Source organism: Hypanus sabinus, chromosome 26 (genome assembly GCF_030144855.1).
Source record: "Hypanus sabinus isolate sHypSab1 chromosome 26, sHypSab1.hap1, whole genome shotgun sequence".
NCBI lineage: Eukaryota > Metazoa > Chordata > Chondrichthyes > Myliobatiformes > Dasyatidae > Hypanus > Hypanus sabinus.
Window position 1 is genome coordinate 33,018,000 of NC_082731.1, and position 21,809 is coordinate 33,039,808.

Here is a 21,809-nt window from a genome sequence, read left to right on the forward strand (position 1 = left end):
TGTGTGTGTGTGTGTGTGTGTGTGTGTATAGATAGACAGCCAGAGTGCCTAAGACTTTTGCACAATACTGTAGTCATTTTATGTATTGTACTGCAAAAGAAAAACCAAAATGCTGGTCCAGAGAAATGTTGTTTCATTTGACGGTATACATGTATATAGTTAAATGACGGTAAACTTGACTTGTGACCTGATTCTGATATGGGTCTCTATGGGTCTGGCGTCATTCAATGTTTGTAGTGAGATGCTGAAGATGTTCTATCGGTCAGTTGTGGAGAGCGCCCTCTTCTTTGTGGTGGCGTGCTGGGGAGGTAGCATTAAGAAGAGGGACGCCTCACGTCTTAATAAGCTGGTAAGGAAGGCGGGTTCTGTTGTGGGCACAGAACTGGAGAGTATGACATCGGTGGCAGAGCGGAGGGCGCTGAGTAGGCTACGGTCAATCATGGAAAACCCTGAACATCCTCTGCACAGCACCATCCAGAGACAGAGAAGCAGCTTCAGCGGCAGGTTGCTGTCAATGCAATGCTCCTCAGACAGGATGAAGAGATCATTACTCCCCAACGCCATTCGGCTCTACAATTCAACCACTAGGGGCAAGACATGTTAAAGTGCCGGGGTTAGGACTGAGCTTAAGTTACCACTCAATGCACTTTAGTAAACTATTTAAGAACTTTTTAAAAGCTATTTATTAATGCTTTTTGGGAGGGTGATTTTAATGCATTTCATATTTATACTGAGTTAAATACTGTATGTAATTAGTTTTGCTACAATGAGTGTATGGGACACTGGAAAAATGTTGAATTTCCCCTTGGGGATGAATAAAGTATCTATCTATCTATCTATCTATCTATCTATCTATTGCGGACTGAGAGTGGGAATGGGGCAGGAGGAGGGGAATCATGGTTGGGGAAAGGGGGGAAGGAGCAGGAAGCACCAGGGAAACATTCTGTAATGATCAATAAACCGATTGTGTGGAGTCAAATGAACTTGCCTTGGGATCTCAGGGCTTGGTGTGTCTACACCCATGTCACCCCCCCACCCCAGCCCCCTGGCGCTCCTCTGCCACTTGTCCCACTCCCCTCCTGTGGTGCACTACCCTCACCATTCCCAATGTCCTTTGCTCCTGTCAGATTTACAAACTTGCTCTCCATATAACCATATAACAATTACAATAGACAATAGACAATAGGTGCAGAAGTAGACCATTCGGCCCCTCAAGTCTGTACCGCCATTCTGAGATCATGGCTGATCATTCACTATCAATACCCAGTTCCTGCCTTGTCCCCATATCCCTTGATTCCCCTATCCATCAGATATCTATCTAGCTCCTTCTTGAAAGCATCCAGAGAATTGGCCTCCACCGTCTTCCGAGGCAGTGCATTCCACACCTCCACAACTCTCTGGGAGAAGAAGTTCTTCCTCAACTCTGTTTTAAATAACTGACCTTTTATTCTCAATCCATGCCCTCTGGTACTGGACTCTCCCAACATCTGGAACATATTTCCTGCCTCAATCCTATCAAATCCTTTAATTATCTTAAACGTTTCAATCAGATTCCCTCTCAATCTCCTCAATTCCAGTGTGTACAAGCCCAATCTCTCCAATCTCTCTGTGTAAGACAGCCCTGCCATCCCAGGAATCAACCTAGTGAATCTACGCTGCACTTCCTCAATTGCCAGAATGTCCTTCCTTAAACCTGGAGACCAAAACTGTACACAATATTCCAGGTGTGTTCTCACCAGGGCCCTGTACAAATGCAAAAGGACATCCTTGCTCTTGTACTCAATTCCCCTTGTAATAAAGGCCAACATTCCATTTGCCCTCTTCACTGCCTGTTGCACTTGCTCATTCACCTTCATTGACTGATGAACTAGGACTCCTAGGTCTCTTTGCATTTCTCCCTTACCTAACTCTACACCGTTCAGACAATACTCTGCCCTCTTGTTCCTGCTTCCAAAGTGGATAACTTCACATTTATTCACATTGAATGACATCTGCCAAGTATCTGCCCACTCACCCAGCCTATCCAAGTCTCCCTGTATTCTCCTAACATCCTCTTCGCATGTCACACTGCCACCCAGTTTAGTATCGTCTGCAAACTTGCTGATATGGTTTTCAATGCCCTCATCTAAATCGTTGACATAAATCGTAAAGAGCTGTGGTCCCAATACAGAGCCCTGTGGTACCCCACTAGTCACCTCCAGCCAGTCCGAGAAACACCCATTCACTGCTACCCTTTGCTTTCTATCTGCCAACCAGTTTTCTATCCATGTTGAAACCCTGCCCCCAATGCCATGAGCTCTGATTTTACTCACCAATCTCCTATGTGGCACCTTATCGAATGCCTTCTGAAAATCTAGGTACACTACATCCCTCGTCTAACATCCTTGTTACACCCTCAAAAAACTCCAACAGATTAGTCAAGCATGATTTGCCCTTGGTAAATCCATGCTGGCTCGGCCTAATCCTATTACTGCCATCAAGATATGCCACTATTTCATCCTTAATAATGGACTCAAGCATCTTCCCCACGACTGACGTTAGGCTAACGTTAGACTGACGTTAGACTGACGTTAGTTCTCCATTTTCTCCTTCCCTCCCTTCTTGAAAAGTGGGATAACATTAGCCACTCTCCAATCTTCAGGAACTGATCCTGAATCTAAGGAACATTGGAAAATGATTACCAATGCATCCGCAATTTCCTGAGTCACCTCTTTTAGAACCCTCGTATGCAGACCATCTGGACCCAGGGATTTATTAGCCTTCAGTCCTATCAGTCTACTCATCACAGTTTCTTTCCTAATGTCAATCTGTTTCAATTCCTCTGATATCTTATGACCCTGGCCCATCCATACATCTGGGAGATTGCTTGTGTCCTCCCTGGTGAAGACAGATCTAAAGTACGCATTAAATTCTGTTGCCATTTCCCTGTTTCCCATAACAATTTCTCCCAATTCATTCTTCAAGGGGCCAACATTGTTCTTAACTATCTTCTTTCTCTTCACATAGCTAAAAAAGCTTTTGCTATCCCCTTTTATATTTCTGGCTAGACTGAGCTCATACCTGATTTTTTTCTCTCTGTATTGCTTTTTTAGTTAAGATCTGCTGTTCCTTAAAACTTTCCCAATCATCTGTATTCCCAATCATCTTAGCCCCGTCATATTTCTTTTTCTTTAATGCTATACAATCTCTGACTTCCTTTGTCAACCACTGTGGCCCCTTCCCCTTCTTTGAATCCTTCCTTCTCATTGGAATGAACTGCTTTTGCATCTTTTGTATTATCCCCAAGAATATCTGCCACTGCTGATCCACTGTCTTTCCTGCCAGGGCATCCGCCTATTTAAGTTTGGCCAGCTCTTCCCTCATGGCTCCGTAGTCTCCTTTATTTAATTGCAACACTGACACCTCTGATCTGCCCTTATCCCTCTCAAATTGTAGTGTTATGATCACTACATCATAATGGCTCCTTTACTTCAAGATCACTTATCAATTCCTGTTCATTACACATCACCAAGTCCAAAATAGCCTCGTTCCTGGTTGGCTCAAGCACAAGCTGTTCCAAAAATACATCCCTTAGACACTCCACAAACTCCCTATCCTGGGGTCCAGCACCTACCTGATTCTCCCAGTTCACCTGCATGTTGAAATCTCCCATAATGATTGCATTACCTTTAGCACATGCCAATGTTAACTCCCTAATCAACTTGTACCCAATATCCACGCTACTGTTTGGGGGCCTGTACACAACACCCATTAGGGTCTTTTTACCCTTACTGTTCCTCAGCTCAATCCACACAGACTCTACTTCCCCTGTTCCTAAGTCACCCCTTGCTAAGGACTGAATCTTATTCCACACCAACAGGGCCACCCCACCCCCTCTTCCCATATTTCTGTCTCTACGATAGCACGTATACCCTGGTACACTCAATTCCCAGGCCTGATCCCCTTGCAGCCATGTCTCCGTTATCCCAACAATATCGTAGTTCCCCATTTTCATCTGAGCTTCAAGCTCATCTGTCTTATTTCTGACACTACACGCATTCAAGTATAGAATTCTTAGCCCATTCCTCCTCTCTTTGCTTAAAACACTGTCTATTGTACCTAACCCAGCTCCTTGAACTTCCATTGGGCTAATTGCACCTTGAATTTTGATGAGCTTCTCAAGATCACCCAAACCTTCTACATATTTAACCCCATGCTCCTTCTGACCAACCCTCTGTACATGTAACTTTTCCAACACATGTTCTGTCTCACCTTTCTCCTTTACACAATTAATATTTGGGAAACGTGTATTCCCCACCCAGCACGGAAACAGGCCATCTCGGCCCTTCTAGTCCATGCCGAACACTTACTCTCACCTAGTCCCACTGACCTGCACTCAGCCCATAACCCTCCGTTCCTTTCCTGTCCATATACCTATCCAATTTTTTTAAAATGAGAAAATCGAACCTGCATCTACCACTTCTACTGGAAGCTCGTTCCACACAGCTACCACTCTCTGAGTAAAGAAATTCCCCCTCGTGTTACCCCTAAACTTTTGCCCACTAACTCTCAACTCATGTCATCTTGTTTGAATCTCCCCTACTCTCAATGGAAAAACCCTATCCACATCAACTCTATCTATCCCCCTCATTATTTTAAATACCTCTATCAAGTCCCCTCTCAACCTTCTACGCTCCAAAGAATAAAGACCTAACTTGTTCAACCTTTCTCTGTAAATTAGCTGCTGAAACCCAGGTAACATTCTAGTAAATCTCCTCTGTACTCTCTTTGTTTTGTTGACATTGTTCCTATAATTCAGTGACCAGAACTGTACACAATACTCCAAATTCAGCCTCATCAATGCCTTGTACAATTTTAACATTACATCCCAACTCCTATACTCAATGCTCTGATTTATAAAGGCCAGCACACCAAAAGCTTTCTTCACCACCCTATCCACACGAGATTCCACCTTCAGGGAACTATGCACCAATATTCCTAGATCACTCTGTTCTACCGTATTCCTCAATGCCCTGCCATTTACCGTGCATGTCCTCCGCTCCTGTCAGATTTACAAACTCTTTCTCTGCTCCATGTACAGGACAGTGCAAAATTCTTAGGCATCCTATACATATGTCCAGGTTAAATTCCCAACACTGCCCTTAAGGAGTTTGTACATTCTCCCCGTGACTGCGTGGGTTTCCTGTGGGTGCAAACTGTAGTGGGTCAAGAAGTGAATCAGTAATGTCCAAAAACAAGCTGGTTGGTAACTTAATTGGTCATTGTAAATTGTCCCATGAGTAGGCTAGTATTAAATCAGGGGGAATTACTGGATGGTGCGGCTTTTGCACATTACTGTTCTTATGTAGAGCAGGAGTTCCCAACCTGGGATCCACGGGCCCCTTGCTTAACAATATTGGTCTGTGGCATAAGTCGGGAGCCCCTGATTTAGAGATAGAGTGAGGAACGGGCCTTTCTGACCCAGTGATCCTCACCGTCCAATGATCCCTGATTTAACCCTAGCCTAGTCACACGTCAACTTACAATGACCAAATTAACCTACTAAACGATACGTCTTTGGATTTAGCAAACCGGGGAACCCAGATGAAACCCGCATGCGGTTCACTGAGAGAACCTATAAACTCCTTACAGACTGTTGCAGAATCTGACCTTCCTGACTGGAATAAGAAATATCTTTGCCCAGAAGATCATAAATATTTTGAATTTTTATCTCAATGCATTTCAAACTTGGGTCAATAGAATTTGGAGACTGAGGGAATCAAGAAAAATAGGCACCAGGTAGTAAAATCAAGGACTGCGAATGAAGAATCAAATTTATTCACCATGTATTAGAAATTAAAAGTTCCTAATCTTGAAAGCTTCTTCCCCAGGTGCTGCTAATCTAAGGTACAGTCATTTGTATAAAGTGAGAACTGGAGGGGTGAAAGAACTCACAGCATGTGCTTGTAGACATTGAATCAGACAAGTAGAAGCCGAACCTTACAAACTGCTTCCTTCCTGTCAGGAAGTTGGCAATCCACTGACAGATACTGTAGGCTACAGCTGGCAGGGGCAGCTCACTGCAGAGCAACTTCAGAACAGTAGTGTTGAAGGCGGATCTAAAATCCATAAGCAAGATCCATGTATATTGTACACATTTCTCAGACATTAATTGTACTTTTGAAACATCGGTGTTGGGGGAGTCTAAAGACTGTAGTGAAGGCACAAATTACGTGCATCCTCAACTGCATGATTTGTTCCATAAGCGAACTGTAGCGGGTCAAGAAGTGGATGAGTAATGGACTTAAATAGGCCAATGTCAGACGTTCAGAGGTTTTCAGAGCTACTACAGTCGGAGTGGCTGGCCTCTAATCATTAAAGTCAGATTGTGCGCCGAATCATAATCAATTGCGCTACATTTCACATACTGGCAATAAAAGTGATTCTGATTCTGATCAACCTTTCTAATTAGCAACCCCCAACCTCCTCTAACTCTGTCACTGCACTGTAAACACTTCAACTGTTTTTTAATGCTATTTACATTGTAAGTACATGCTAGTATTTATTCAATATCTGCACTTCTAACTTTATTTTTATATATTGCTTCATCCTGCATAAAGAATGTAGACATGGCCAGCACGGTAGCATAGTGGTTGGCACAATGGTTTGGCGTGCAGGGGATCTAGGTTCAATTTCCGACATTGCCTGTAAGGAGCTTGTACATTCTCCCCATGACCGCGTGGGTTCCCTTCAGGTGCGGGTCAAAACGGTAGTGGGTCAAGAAGTGGATCAGTAATGTCCAAAACAAGCTGGTTGGTAAGTTAATTGGTCATTGTAAATTGTCCCGTGAGTAGGCTAGTATTAAATCGGGGGGGGGGGGGGTGGGGGGTGCGCGGAGATTACTGGATGGTAGGGCTTGAAGGGCAGGAACGACCTGTTCTGCACTATATCTCAGTAAGTAAATAAAAATAAATAGTTGTTGAATGCTGGAGGTTTTTGCTATGTCCAGTGCCAACAAACCCCAGCAAGTTTCCAATACAGGTAAATGCACATACCGAATAAAGGTGAACTTGATCCTTGAACTTGCTGTGGTGTGTTAGGGCGTGGCATGCACCAAGTAGGTAATCAATCTTCAGCAATTATAAAGAATAAATAATTATATAGAAAGTAAAGTTGGAGCTTAAAGTGCCAATATGGAATAAAATGTGCATGAGCACATAAATGCCAGCATTTACTTAACAATGTAAATAGCATTATAAGATGTAGTTTAACGTTTTTATAGTGCGATGCTTAAAAGGTAGAGGGGGTGGGGGAGGCTAACTAGAATGGTTGATCAGATTAACTGCCCAGAGGAAGGAACTTTTAAAATGGTGTGAAGTTTTCCAAAGTGGGGATTTTGGAAATAACAAGAGAAAATCTACAGATGTTGGAAATCCTTTTCCTTTCTAAATCTTTTTATTAATATTAGTAATATGGACAGAATACAGATGATATATTGATAAAGAAATTACCAACATACACATTCCATTACATATGAAAAAAAAACATACATAATAGTTACAATATAAATGAGTTTACCAAGACATAAGCCATAAGATATATGTATGGACATAGTAAATCTGAATATTTCATAATGTATAATATAAAAAAAAACAGAAAAAAGAAAGAAAAAAAAAACAAAAAAAAATTTATATAATGCAAAACTAACTAATCTAATCTAATAACTATAACTAATAAGTAATATAAAAGAAAGAAAAACAAACAAAAGAGAAGGAGAAAAAAAAAGTGGGCTGTTTATAATATCTCACAAAAATAAGTATTCATCAATGCCGTCACTTCCGGTCCTCTCAAAATACATAAGCTAAAAGCTGGGAAATCAAATGTACTTGGCACAGGGTCATATTACATCATATGAAAATGTTGAATAAATGGTCTCCATAACTTTTCAAATTTAATAGAAGTCTCAAAAGTACCACTTCTAATTTTTTCTAAATTTAAACATAACATAGTTTGAGAGAACCAATTAAATACAGTGGGAGGATCAATTTCTTTCCAATTCAACAATATAGATCTTCTAGCTATCAGAGTTAGAAATGCAATCATTCGACGGGCTGAAGAAGATAAATGCTGTGAATCTAACATTGGTAAACCAAAAATTGCGGTAATAGGATGAGGTTGTAAATCAATATTCAAAACCGCAGAAATAATATCAAAAATATCTTTCCAATATTTCTCCAAAAATGAAGTGAGTTAAAGACGCAATTTCAGAATGACATCTATCACAAATAGGACTTATATGAGAGTAAAAATGAGCTAATTTATCCTTGGCCCTATGTACAACCTTAAATCCAAAGCACCCGCAAAATGCTGGAGGAACTCACCAGGTCAGGCGGCATCTATGGAAAAGAATGAACAGCCAATGTTTTGGCCTGCTGAGTTCCTCCAGCATTTAAATTTTTAAAAAATTTTTATCAACCTACAGCATGGAATAGGTCCTTGCAGAACTTCGAGCTGTGCACCAAGCAACCCTCCAATTTAATCCTAGCCTAATCACCAGACAATTTACAATGACCAATTAATCTTCTAACCGGTACGTCTTTGGACTGCGGGAGGAAACTGCCCGGGAGGAAACCCACACCCTCACGGGGAGAACGTACAATCTCCTTACAAGCAGCAGCAGGAACTCAAGTTGGGTTGTCTGGACTGTAAAGCGTTGTGCTGACCACTATGCTACCGTGATTTGTGCGGTAAAGGCTGGTTCCCGGGTGGGTAGTGTCTGCAGTGATTTTCCCCTGTATGCCTTCTTGCCCTGGAGACATGCAGGTCTTGAGCTGACGGTAAATTTCAGCCAGCTGACCTGACAGCCTGTCGTAGTTTTTGTACGTTGTGAGAGCTTGCCTCACCAAAGCAGACAATTACGGCCGATGATGGACGAGATACAGGGGGTAGCCATGATCCTGTTGAATTCCAAGGCAGGATAGTGAGAGTGCCTGTTGGATTTGGATTGGGAATGAGACGAGAGGAGAGGCTAGCTCCATCATCAAGACAACATTTTGCTGGACCTCTGAAGGGCTGAGGAAACACAGGAGACCACAGGCAACTTGGCACCGTACCGTAGAGACAGAAATGAGGGCCCAGAACCACACCCGGGGCACAATACAGAAGATGGCCAAGGACTGACCGAGATGGAGGAGCTTCTCTGCTGCCTGAAACACCAGTGCCATAATGGGCAGTTGGCAAGTAAGTGAGGGAGCGTCTGCTTTAATTCTGCTTCGATTATAGTGATGCACTCAGGGATCCTCATGGACGTCTGCCCTCACCGAGGAGATTCTCCACGCATGAGAAGTACTCCACATTTTCCAGAATCTGGTGGATATATTGTCTGATTAAGCATTCTTTGTATTTTTTACATAATTCATTGTGGGCGAACAGCATACATTGTTACACCACCATGTGGTATTTATTTATTGACCCACAGATTGGGGACGGACCCTTCCAGCACTTGGAGATGCATCACCCAGATGCACCCTCCCCCCTTTATCTTTCCTCTAGTTGGTTTTCCACCTGGCACCTCTAGGCCCTACCCCCTCCCCTATCTCTATTACTGGGCTTCGGCCCTCTCTTCCCCCCCATTCCTGATGAAGGGTCTCGGCCTGAAACGTTAGCTACTCTTTTCTCACAGATGCTGCCTGACCTGATGAGTTCTTCCAGCGTTGTGTACGTATTCTTTGATCCACAGCATCTGCAGTTGTATTTTTGTGAATGTGAAGATTCTATTTTTAGGTATTTTGAGAGAAAAATCTTATCTGGGAAACCAGGCAGAAATCTCCCGGCTCTTCTTCAAATCAATGCCTCCAAGTGGGCCACAACCTTATCGTTGGGTTTACTGACCCGGAGAGCTATGTTGGCTGGAGTCAGGGGTTTATACTTTGGCTTTTGGCTCTAGGTCAAAGGGTAGAGGGCAAACTAATTGTGGTCCACTTGTCCTCCAGGTTCAGGGGTTGAGCTCAGGGTTAAACGGACAAGTAAAACAAAATTGTAACGGAAACAGCAAACAAGAATCCTTCAGAATCTGAGTGTGACTGTGTTCCTGAGTCTCCACCCGGGATTTGCATGGCTGACAGAGGTGAAAACCCAGAGGAAGCTACTGACGCGATGAAGGAAGCCCTGAACACCGCCAGAGATGGGGGACCTTCATTGCTGCCCTAAACGCCAGCGGTGTAACAGGCAGTAAGTAAGAAAACTGATTCAGTCTTGGCTTCGCATTTCATCTCAAAGACAGCTGTACTTCTTCAGTACTGTACTGGAATCTCCAGTTGGGGCGCAGATGTGTGTCCAGTTTTGGACTGGTCCAGAGTGGAATATAAACGCAGCATACGTGCTCCGCCGGGCAGTAGCTGAGTTCTTGTTTCACTGTGTACAACAAAGGAGCTGGAGAATCAGTGTGCGACACATACAGCCCGCGGCAGAATGATGAAGGATTCCATGCCCACATTGCAAAATTCTTGCTCAGCAATGCAGTTAACAACTTTGTCTAGAATGAGAACATAAGAACAGAAGAAATAGGAGCAGGAGTTGGCCATTCGGCCCATCGAGCCTGCTCTGCCACCCAATAAGACCATGGCTGATCTGACCATGGACTCATCTCCACCTACTTGCCTTTTCCCTATAACCCTTAATTCCCCTACTATGCAAAAATCTATCCAACCTCATCTTAAATAAACAACCTGGGGTCCCCAGGCTCCTCAGCCGACGGTAGGAGATAAAAAAAAGTTGGGAGCCCTTGGTCTAGAACATCAAAAAATATACTACAGTCTCTGGAAATCTGAAACAGTAGCATAAAATGCTGGAGAAACTCGGCATGTCAGGCAGCATCAATGGTAAGAGGAACATTAACTTTGACCTGAGATGTTAACGGTTTCTCTTTCCACAGATGCTGAATGGCCCGCTGAGCTTTTCCAGCATTTGCGTCTGCGATACCATAAGACTCTAAGACACAGGAGCAGAATCGGACCATTCAGCCCATCGAGTCGGCTCTGCCATTCTACCATGCCCCACCTAGAGCTTGGGCCTCCCCCTTTATTGGTGTTCCGAAGTGGTTCTGTGTAAAGCACCCGGTGACATTCAGTTCCTCGGCGAAACGTGAAATCGGCCAAAGGTCTGTAAGAAAGGACGTGGCGGGTCGTGCGCGGGGTCATTGTTGGAATGGGGCCTGAGCATTCCCTGAGAGACCCGGAGCAGCTTACCGCTGCGCCAGCCCAGCAGGGTATCAAAAGGCACACGCCCAGTGGCAGCTGGACTGCATCCACACACAGACTAAACTCAGGCAGCAAGGAGCAACGGCCTGTGCTACAGGGCAAGTTCTTGCCTCTCTCTGGGTGAAGAAAGTGCAGCTTAGGCTTCTCTAAATCGAGAACAGGACCAGGCCTTTCAGCCCTCAGTCTATGCTGACCCATGGTCAATATCCCTCCATCCCCCTGCCTACAGGTTTTGGTCTAACTGCCTCTTAAACAGTTTCATCTCTGCCCCCATAGTCTTAATCTACGACCTCTAGTATTGTTCACCACTGATAAGGGGGAAGGTTTTCTGCAGTCTACCCTCGTCATCATCATTATGCGCCGTGTTGTATGACGGAGGCAATCATAGAACATAGAACATAGAAATCTACAGCACATTACAGGCCCTTTGGCCCACAATGCTGTGCTGACCACGTAACCTATTCTAGAAACTGCCTAGGATTTCCCTACCATCCTCTATTTTTCTACGCTCCACGTACCTGTCTGAGAGTATCTTAAAAGACTCTGTTGTATTGCATCTACTACCATCACTGGCAGTGCATTCCACACACCCACCACTCTCTGTGTGAAAAACTTAGCCCTGATGTTTTCTCTGTACATACTTCTAAGCACCTTAAAACTGTGCCCCCTCGGCTTAGCCATTTCAGCCTCTGACTAGCTACATGATCAATGCCTCTCATCATATACACCTCCGTCAGATCACCTCTCATCTTCTGTCACTCTGCTAATGGAATGTTGGCCTTTATTACAAAGGGAATTGAGTACAAGAGCAAGGAAATCCTCTTGCATTTGTACAGGGCCCTGGTGAGACCACACCTGGAGTATTGTGTACAGTTTTGGTCTCCAGGGTTAAGGAAGGACATCCTGGCTGTAGAGGAAGTGCAGCGTAGATTCACGAGGTTAATTCCTGGGATGTCCGGACTGTCTTACGCAGAGAGGTTAGAGAGACTGGGCTTGTACACACTGGAATTAAGGAGATTGAGAGGGGATCTGATTGCAACATATAAGATTATTAAGGGATTGGACAAGATAGAGGCAGGAAATATGTTCCAGATGCTGGGAGAGTCCAGTACCAGAGGGCATGGTTTGAGAATAAGGGGTGGGTCATTTAGGACAGAGCTAAGGAAAAACTTCTTCTCCCAGAGAGTTGTGGAGGTGTGGAATGCACTGCCTCGGAAGGCAGTGGAGGCCAATTCTCTGGATGCTTTCAAGAAGGAGTTAGATAGGTATCTTATGGATAGGGGAAACAAGGGATATGGGGACAAGGCAGAAATAGGGTATTGATAGTAGATAATCAGCCATGATCTCAAAATAGCGGTGCAGGCTTGAAGGGCCAAATGGTCCACTTCTGCACCTATTGTCTATTGTCTATTGTCCAGAGGAAAAAGGCCAAGTTCATGCAACCTATGATTGCGGTCTCATGAGTATGATTGTTTTTGGCAGATTTTTCTACAGAAATGGTTTGCCATCGCCTTCTCCTGGGCAGAGTCTTTACAAGGTGGGTGACTCCCAGCCATTATCAATACACTTCAGAGATTGTCTGCCTGGTGTCAGTGATCACATAACCAGGACTTGTGATCTGCACCGGCTGCTCGTACGACCATCCACCACCCGCTCCCATGGGTTCACGTGACCCTGATCGGGGGGCTAAGCAGGTGCTACACCTTGACCAAGGGTGACCTGCAGGCTAGTGGAGGGAAGGAGCACCTCACGCCTCCTTTGGTTGAGACGTATCTCCACCCCACCACTCAAATTCACCCCTTAGATTGTGTAACCTGTTCTGTCATCATCCTACCATCTCCCATGATTATCCTGCCACCCACCCACACCGGGGTTAGCCTCCTGCGACCACTTAACCTCGCGACCTGGATGTCTTGACCTTTGGAATGGGAGAGGAAGCCAGAACACCCGGAGGAAACCCATGCAGTCTCAGGAAGAGCGTAGACTCCTCGCAGACAGCAGCGGAGGCAAACCTGGGTCACCGAACACAGAAGCTGATTCAAGATGGTCAAAAGAATTAAAACTAAAATTCTAACTCTTCGAAACATGCAAAAGAAGCTGGACTGGCCCGTTATCCATGGTTATTTTCCTAGTTTTCTTGTCCGAGTGTCCATCCAATTGTTTTGTACTTGTCCTTCCCTCTGCCATTTCTTTAGGCAGCTCGTTCCACATACCCGCCAGCCACCCTGTAATTCTATCCCCTCTCACCTTAAACCCATGCCCTCTCAGTTTAGTCATCGAGAAGAAAAGACTGCTACTGTTCACCTTATCTGTGTCCTCATGAGTTCCCAACCTGGGTCCATGGTTAAAAAATGAGGGAACCGCTGCTCTATCAGGTCGCCCCTCAGGCCCCCGCACTCCTGTGAGAACAATCCCAGCCTAACCTAGGGTAGGGCAGTGGATGTGGTCTACATGGACTTTAACAAGTCATTTGACAAGGTCCCTTATGAGAGACTCATCCAGAAAGTCATGAGGCGTGGGATAAGCGGAACCTTGGCTGTTTGGATAAAATTTGGCATAAAGGAAGAAAGCAGAGGGTAGTTGTGGAAGGAAGGTATTCTGCCTGGAGGTCGGTGACTAGTGGAGTCCCGGGACCCCTGCTATTTGTGATTTTTATAAGTGACCTGGATGTAGAGGCGGAAGGATGGGTGAGTAAGTTTGAGGATGACACGAAGATTGGAGGAGTTATGGATGGAGCTACAGATTGTCGAAGGTTACAAGAGGATATAGACAGGCTGCAGAGTTGGGCAGTAAAATGGCAGATGGAGTTCAATCCGGACAAGTGTGAGGTGATGCATTTTGGAAGGACAAACCAGAAGACTGAGGACAGGATTAATGGTCAGTTACTTAAGAGTGTGGATGAACAAAGGGACCTTGGGGTTCAAATCCATACATCCCTCAAGGTCACTGCAGAGGTTGATAGGGTAGTTAAGAAGGCCTATGAGATGCTAGGCTTCATTAATAAGGGGATTGAGTTCAAGACTAGAGAGGTCATGTTGCAACTCTACAAATCTCTGGTGAGACCGCACTTAGAGTATTGTGTTCAATTCTTGTCATATCATTATAGGAAGGACGTGGAAGCTATGGAGAGGGTGCAGAGGAGATTTACCAGGACGTTCCCTGGTTTGGAGAACAAGTCATATGAAGCAAGGTTAGCAGAGCTGGGACTTTTCTCTTTGGAGCGTAGAAGAATGAGAGGGGACTTGATAGAGGTCTACAAGATTATGAGAGGCATAGATAGGGTGGATAGTCAGTACCTGTTTCCCAGGGCACCAATAGCAAACACCAGAGGGCATATGTACAAAATTAAGGGAGGGAATTTTAGGGGAGACATTAGGGGTAAGTTTTTTACATAAGGGTTGTGAGTGCCTGGAATGACTTGCCAGGGATGGTGGTGGAGGCTAAAACATTAGGGGTATTTAAAAGCCTCTTGAACAGGCACATGGATGAAAAAAAATGGAAGGTTATGGGGTTGTGTGGGTCCAGTACTTTTTTCCAAGGATTATATGGGTCAGCACAACATGGAGGGCTGAAGGGCCTGTAATGTTCTATGGTTCTATGGCTCTATCCTTGTGACTAAAGCTCTCCATTCCAGAAACATTTTGTTGACTGGAAAAGGCTTGGAATTGTCATGTTCGGTGCCCATTCCCATCAACGTGTCTGCCCATGGCCTCCTTTGCCATGATGAGGCCTCATTCAGGTTGGAGGAGCAATACTTCACATTCTATCTGGTAAGCCTCCAAACTGATGGCATGAACATCTATTTTTTTCCCCCTCTGGTCACTTTTACCCCACCCACTCTCTCCTCATCTCTTTTTTCCATTCTCCATTCTGGATTCCCTCTCACACCTTCTCTTCTCCTTGCCTGCCCATCAACTCCCTCTGGTGCACTTACTCCCATCTCCTCTCCTATCAGATTCCTTCTTCTTCAGCCCTTCAGCTCTTCCACCTATCACCTCACAGCTTCTTACTTCACCCCTCCCCCTTACCCCAACCCTCCACCTTCCCCCTCACCTGGTCTCACTTATCACCTGCCAGCTTGTATGCTGTCCCCTGTCCCCACCTTCTTATTCTGGCTGCTGCCCCCTTCCTGTCCAGTCTTGATGCAGGGGCTGGACCTGAAAAGCCAACCGTTGATCCCCCTCCAGTTGATCCTGCTCAGTATTTTGTAATTAGTTCTGTTTCACTGGAAAGAATCAGATAAGAATCTGGCATTGAGCCTCATTATTAGGGCAGCACGGTAACATGGCGGTTAATACAACGCTTTACGGTACCAGAGACCCAAGTTCGATTCCCGCCGCTGTTTGTACATTCGCCCCGTGACCTCCTGGGTTTGCTCTGGTTTCCTGCCACAGCCCAAAGACGTACCGGTTGGTGGGTTAATAGGTCACTGTCAATTGTTCAGTCAGGGGATTGCTGGGCTGCACTTCTTAAAGGGCCAGAAGGGCCTATTCCGTGCTGTATCTTAATAAACAAATAAAAATCGGATGAGGGTGGCTCAGCACCTTCTGCTCTCGCCATCAGTTTTACAGAAGGAGTGAATGACTCGTCAGATTAAAGAGAGAAATAAAGCGAAGAAAGTGAAGCGTCAGAAAGGTGTTGGATGAAGCCCTCCTTTTTTGTCTGCTTGTTCCAAGATCTTCCTCGCTTGTCCTCGTCTTTCTGTGTCGATGGTCAGCTTCAACGCGAGGCTAGGTGTTTGAACTCACTGATTGCACTTCCTGCCGTCCCCTCATCCTGATTGACTGCTGAACGTTTGTTCATTCTGTGGGTACGTGAACTCAGCCGTCTGCAGACATCTCTGAAACAGCGCCAACCACGCGAGTTTCTCTTTGATGATTCCCCTCTTAGGAAAAAGAACATGTCAGGGATATGATTATTGCACAATTACAGTACTCTCTTGCTCACAGAAAAAAAATTGAATTCTGCTTATAGGAATGTGCAGTCATTTTAAGCAACATTGCATTAGGCATTTTAGCAGATGACTGACTGGAAATAGTCATCATAACTTGTCTGTTTACGGATACAGTGCTGAACAAGTTCTTCTGGCCCAACGAACTGCACTGTCCAGCAACCCGCCTATTTAACCCTAGCCTAATCACAGGACAATTCACAATGAGCAATTAACCTACTAACCGCTATGTCCTTGGACTGTGGGAGGAAACAGGAGCACCCAGAGGAAACCCACATGGTCACGGGGAGAATGTTCAAACTCCTTATGGACGGCACTGGAATTGAATTCTGAAATCGAGATCATTGTGCTAACCACTACTGTGGCACCCCAAGTACAGCACTCAATGAGAAAATGAGAAGGCCTTAAAACAGAGGAGCAGAATTAGGCCATTCAGCCCATCTAGTCAGCTCTGCCATTCCTTCATGGCTGACTTATTACCCCTCTCAACCCTATTCTCCTGCCTTCTCCCCATAAACGTTGACACCCTGACTAACCAAAAACCTGCTGTTTCTTCATTACGATAACAAAATGTTATTGATTGAACAATAGCAAGAATTATCGTTCAGATTGAAAGAAAGAAATATCAGACATGACTTTGTTGAGCTCTACTCTCCAATTCTGAAGAATGTGGGTCCCAAATCCTCTTCAGAAGCTGAAGAGCAAATTCCACTCTAGTGCAGGGATACAAAGAGTTAGCACAGGAACAGGGCCGTCACTCCACAATGTTGTGTCAAACTAACTAAACTACTAATTATAATATATTTTTAAATTTTTCACTGTTTCTTTAAAAAAGATTTTTAAATACATTCACGGGATGTAGCATCGCCAGCTAAGCCAGCATTTATTGCCCATCCCCAGTTGCCCTTGAGAAGGTGGCGATGAGCTGCCTTCTTGACTCACTGCAGTTCCTGAGGTGTAGTGCTGTTAGAGAGTTCATTCCCCTCCACAGACGCTGCCTGGCCTGCTGAGTTCCTCCAGCATTTTGTGTGTGTTACTCTCGGTTTCCAGCATCTGCAGAATTTCTTGTGTTTAAACTTCTAATTAAATGCCTGCTTCCCAGATAATGTCTATATCCTTCAGTTCCCTGCATGCACATATACCTACCCAAGACCCATTTAAACACCTCTCTGGTATTTGCCTCCACTATCAACCCTCTGCTAGCCTGTAGGTCACCCTTGGGCAAGGTGTAACATCTGCTTAGCCCATTGATCAGGGTCACGTGAAGCCATGTGAGCAGGTGGTGGACGGTCGTATGAGCAGCCGGTGCAGATCACAAGTCCTGGTTATGCGACCATTGAAACCAGGCAGACAATCTCTGAAGAGCATGGATAATGGCTGAGGTCACCTGTCTTGTAAAGTAAGTTTAAGAATAAGGGGTAGGCCATTTTAGAACAGAGTTGAGGAAAACCTTTTTCACCCAGAGAGTGTTGGATATGTGGAATGCTCTGCCCCAGAAGGCAGTGAGGCCAATTCTCTGGATGCTTTCAAGAAAGATTTAGATAGAGCTCTTAAAGATAATGGTCAAGGGATATGGGGAGAAGGCAGGAACGGGGTACTGATTGTGGATGATCAGCCATGATCACAGTGAATGGCGGTGCTGGCTCAAAGGGCCGAATGGCCTACTCCTGCACCTATTGTCTATTATCTATTGACACTGCCCAGAAGAAGGCGATGGCAAAGCGCTTTTGTAGAAAAATTTGTCAAGAACAATCATGGTCATGGAAAGACCATATTCACCTACGTCATACAACACAGCACATAATGAACGGATGAACCACCCCTGCCAGCGGATTTCAGGTACCCACCACTCTCTGTGTAAAAACACTTGCCTTTAAACTTAGCCTCTCTCACCTTAATTACGTTAGAAATTTAGAGTATTAGTTTAGAGTTGTAGTATTAGACATTTCAAAGCTCAAAGTAAATTTTATTATCAAAGTACATACATATAACAGGATCGATGAAAGATCAACCAGAGTGCAGAAGACAACAAACTGTGCAAATGCAAATATAAATAAATAGCAATAAATAAAGAGAACATGAGATAAAGAGTCCTTAAAGTGAGATAATTGGTTGTGGGAACATCTCAATGGATGGGCGTGAGTGCAGTTACCCCTTTTTGTTCAAGAGCCTGATGGTTGAGGGGTAGTAACTGTTCTTGGACTTTGTGGTGCGAGTCCTGAGGTTCCTGTACCTTCTACCTGATGGCAGCAGCGAGAAGAGAGCACGTGCTGGGTGCTGGGGGTCCCTGATGATCGCTACTGCTTTCCTATGACAACATATCATGTAGGTGTGCTCAGTGCTTGGGAGGCCTTTGGACAAGGGAAACAGGGTTGAGGCCATTACTTTTTGTAAGGTCTTCCATTCAAAGGCGTCGTCGCATCCATACCAGGCCGCGGTGCAGCCAGTCAATACACTGCCCACTGCACGTCTACAGAAGTTTGTCAAGGCTTCAGATGCCATGCCAAATCTCCGCAGATTCCAAAGGAAGTAGAGGCGCTGCCGTGCTTTCCTCGTAATTACACCCATGAGCAGGGTCTGGGACAAGTCCTCTGAAAACATGACACCCAGGAAGTTAAAGCTGCTGATCCTGTCCACCTCTGATCCTCCAATGAGGACTGGTTCCTGGACCTCTGGTTTCCCTCTGATGAAATCTACAACGGGAAAGAGATGCCAGCAATCTAACCCACCTATGCCTCTCATAAAGTTATATAAGAATGATTATTAACCTTATAGGGGTGCAATGATTTTGGAAGCAATCTCTAAAAATTTGAGTGCTGAGATAGCAGTGTAAGAGAGGCCCTTGTTCATTTATCCCAGGGCCACACACACCCCATGCAGTAATTGCATTGTTTAAGCATTGCTGCTGGTGCTGTTGTCTTCAATACGACAACTAGTTGCAGGACTCTCCAGGTCTTTGGTTCATGCCTGAAGGGTGATATATAAACTGACCACTACAGAAAGTGTTTGCAACCAAGGTGTGTTCAGCATTGAAATGGGAATCTAATTGGAGTTCGGTCGACAAGCTCCAAATACTCAGGGACTCAGCAAGCCCCTGATATCTGAACCAGGTTTATTGTCCCTGGCGTATGTCATTCATGAAATTTGCTGCTTTGCAGCAGCAACACAGTGCAAGGCATAAGATGTTACTATAAGTTACAATCAAAATGTGTAAATAAATAGTGCATAATAGGAAAAGAGAGATGGCGTTTGTGGGTTCATGGACCGTACATGGAGGGGAAGAAGCTGTTCCCAAAGCATTGAGTGTGGGTCTTCAGACTCCTGTACCTCCTCCCCGACGGTAGTGATGAGAAAAGGGCATGTCCTGGGTAGTGAGGGTCCTTAATGATGGGTATTGCCTGCTTGGGGCTCCACCTTTCGATAGTGAGGAGGGTTGGGTCTAAAAAGCTGGTTGAGGCTGCAACCCTCCACAGCCTTTTCCAGCCCTGTTCATTGGACCCTCCTCGCCAAGGAGGTGACGTCACCAGTTGGAATGCTCCCAGCCTGTAGAAACTTGCTAGAGAATAAATTGGATTTAAGGGCAAATTGCAAAGGGAGAGCGGGGACTGAAGTAACGTACGATGAACCGGGTTTCAGAAATCCAGTGACCTCTGCCATGTAGCCGGAGATAGCGGACTCTTCCGTCAGCCAGTGCCTGCCTCCACACACACAATGTGAACCACCAAACCCCTATCGGTCTCCCAGCTTCTGTTCCGAATCGGCCTCTCACTCTACTTTTCCAACGCTCACACCTAGTCGGCTCTCCAACCGTGAAGGGTACGTCACCGAGAAACGTCGCAAAACTCTTGCTAAGGCTCCTTCTCCTCACTTCCAGGGAACGCTGGCATGCAAATGCCAGCAATGACAGCCTGAAATCCTCACTCTCCGCAGCGCGTCCTTGAAAGAGAAGGAAATAACCCCGAAGCCCCCTCCCCCTCCCACACACAAGCAGCATCAACCCTCCCCCGACATATTCTAGTGGACAGCATCAGCTTTCTCACCACCCCCCGCCAGGCCAGCAACAGCAAAGCCCCCCAGAGAGAGACCGTGGTCCACAGTCCATCAAAAACTAACTTCATTCCAACAGCTCGACATCCCTCAGGCTCTCTCTCCCTCCCTCACTAACAAGGGAGAGACAGATACCACTCCTTCCACAGCGTAGGTTCACGAGGTTCATTCCCGGGATGGCGGGACTGTCATATGTTGAAAGACTGGAGCGACTGGGGCTGGATACACTGGAATTTAGAAGGATGAGAGGGGATCTGATTGAAACATATAAGATTATTAAGGGATTGGACCCGCCAGAGACAGGAACCATGTTCCCAATGTTGGGCAAGTCCAGAACCAGAGGCCACAGTTTAAGAATAAGGGGTAGGCCATTTAGATCGGAGTTGAGGAAAAACTTTTTCACCCAGAGAGTTGTGGATCTGTGGAATGCTCTGCCTCAGAAGGCAGTGGAGGCCAATTCTCTGGATGCTTTCAAGAAAGAATTAGATAGGGCTGTTAAAGATAGCGGGGTCAAGGGATATGGGGAGAAGGCAGGAACGGGGTACTGATTGTGAATGATCAGCCATGATCACGGTGAATGGCGGTGCTGGCTTGAAGGGCTGAATGGCCTACTGCTGCACCTACTGTCTATTGTCTACACACAGAGTAACATCACCCAAAACCTCCAGTATCTTTTACACAGGAAACTTTGGAAGCTTTACTGTCAATGACATGTCATGAACTTCATTGTCTTGTGAAAACACTCCAGTGCAGGATAAAAAAACTATAAGTTATAATAAAAATTAAAGCAAGTAAATTGTGCAAAATCGGAACAGTGAGATCATGTTTTGCGTTTGTTACTTTGATTTCCAGCCTGCAGATTTTCTCATGTTAGTGTTCATGAACTGTGGAGGGGAAGGAGCTGTTCCTAAAACGTTGAGTGTGCACCCTCAGACTCCTGTACCTCCTCTTCGATGGTAGCAACGAGGAGAGGGTATGCCCCGAATGGTCAGGATAGCTAATGATGGATACCAGCTTCTTGAGGTGCTTTTGAGCTGGAAACAGACGTTCAAAGGTAGTGGAAGTGTTGCAGAGGGTATTGTCTATTAAAAGGGGACACAAAAAGTCGCGATTTTGATGTCGCAGTCTGCAGTTCCACTCTTATTCCAAGTTTCCCTGACTCGAGAATCGGCAGCAAACTCCCATTCACTGTGGGGAGGGAGGGAGAGAGAGGGAGAGAGAGAGAGGGGGGGGTGGGGAGAAAGAGAGAGAGAGAGAGAGGGGAGAGAGGGGGGAGTGAGAGAGAGGGGGTTGGGGAGTGAGGGGGAGAGAGAGAGAGAGGGAGAGAGAGACAGAGAGGGGGGAGAGAGAGGGGAGAGAGAGGGGGAGTTGGGGAGTGAGGGAGAGAGGGAGAGAGAGAGAGAGAGAGAGAGACAGAGGGAGAGAGGGGGAAGAGAGAGGGGGGGTTGGGGAGTGAGGGGGAGAGAGAGAGAGGGAGAGAGAGAGAGAGGGGGGAGAGAGAGGGGGGGTTAGGAGTGAGAGAGAGAGAGAGGGAGGGAGAGAGAGGGGAGAGAGAGGGGGAGTTGGGGAGTGAG

At 45.5% G+C, this 21,809-nt stretch overlaps 1 long non-coding RNA gene across 1 annotated transcript in view; it reads left to right on the forward strand.

The window, feature by feature from the left end:
* The window catches only part of LOC132381420 (uncharacterized), a 76,588-nt gene that overhangs the window by 26,300 nt on the left and 28,479 nt on the right, over nucleotides 1–21,809 (forward strand). Inside the window, exon 2 of the long non-coding RNA XR_009508027.1 lies at nucleotides 10,913–11,137. This is a non-coding gene — a long non-coding RNA (uncharacterized LOC132381420). The remainder of the gene's footprint in view (nucleotides 1–10,912; nucleotides 11,138–21,809) is intronic.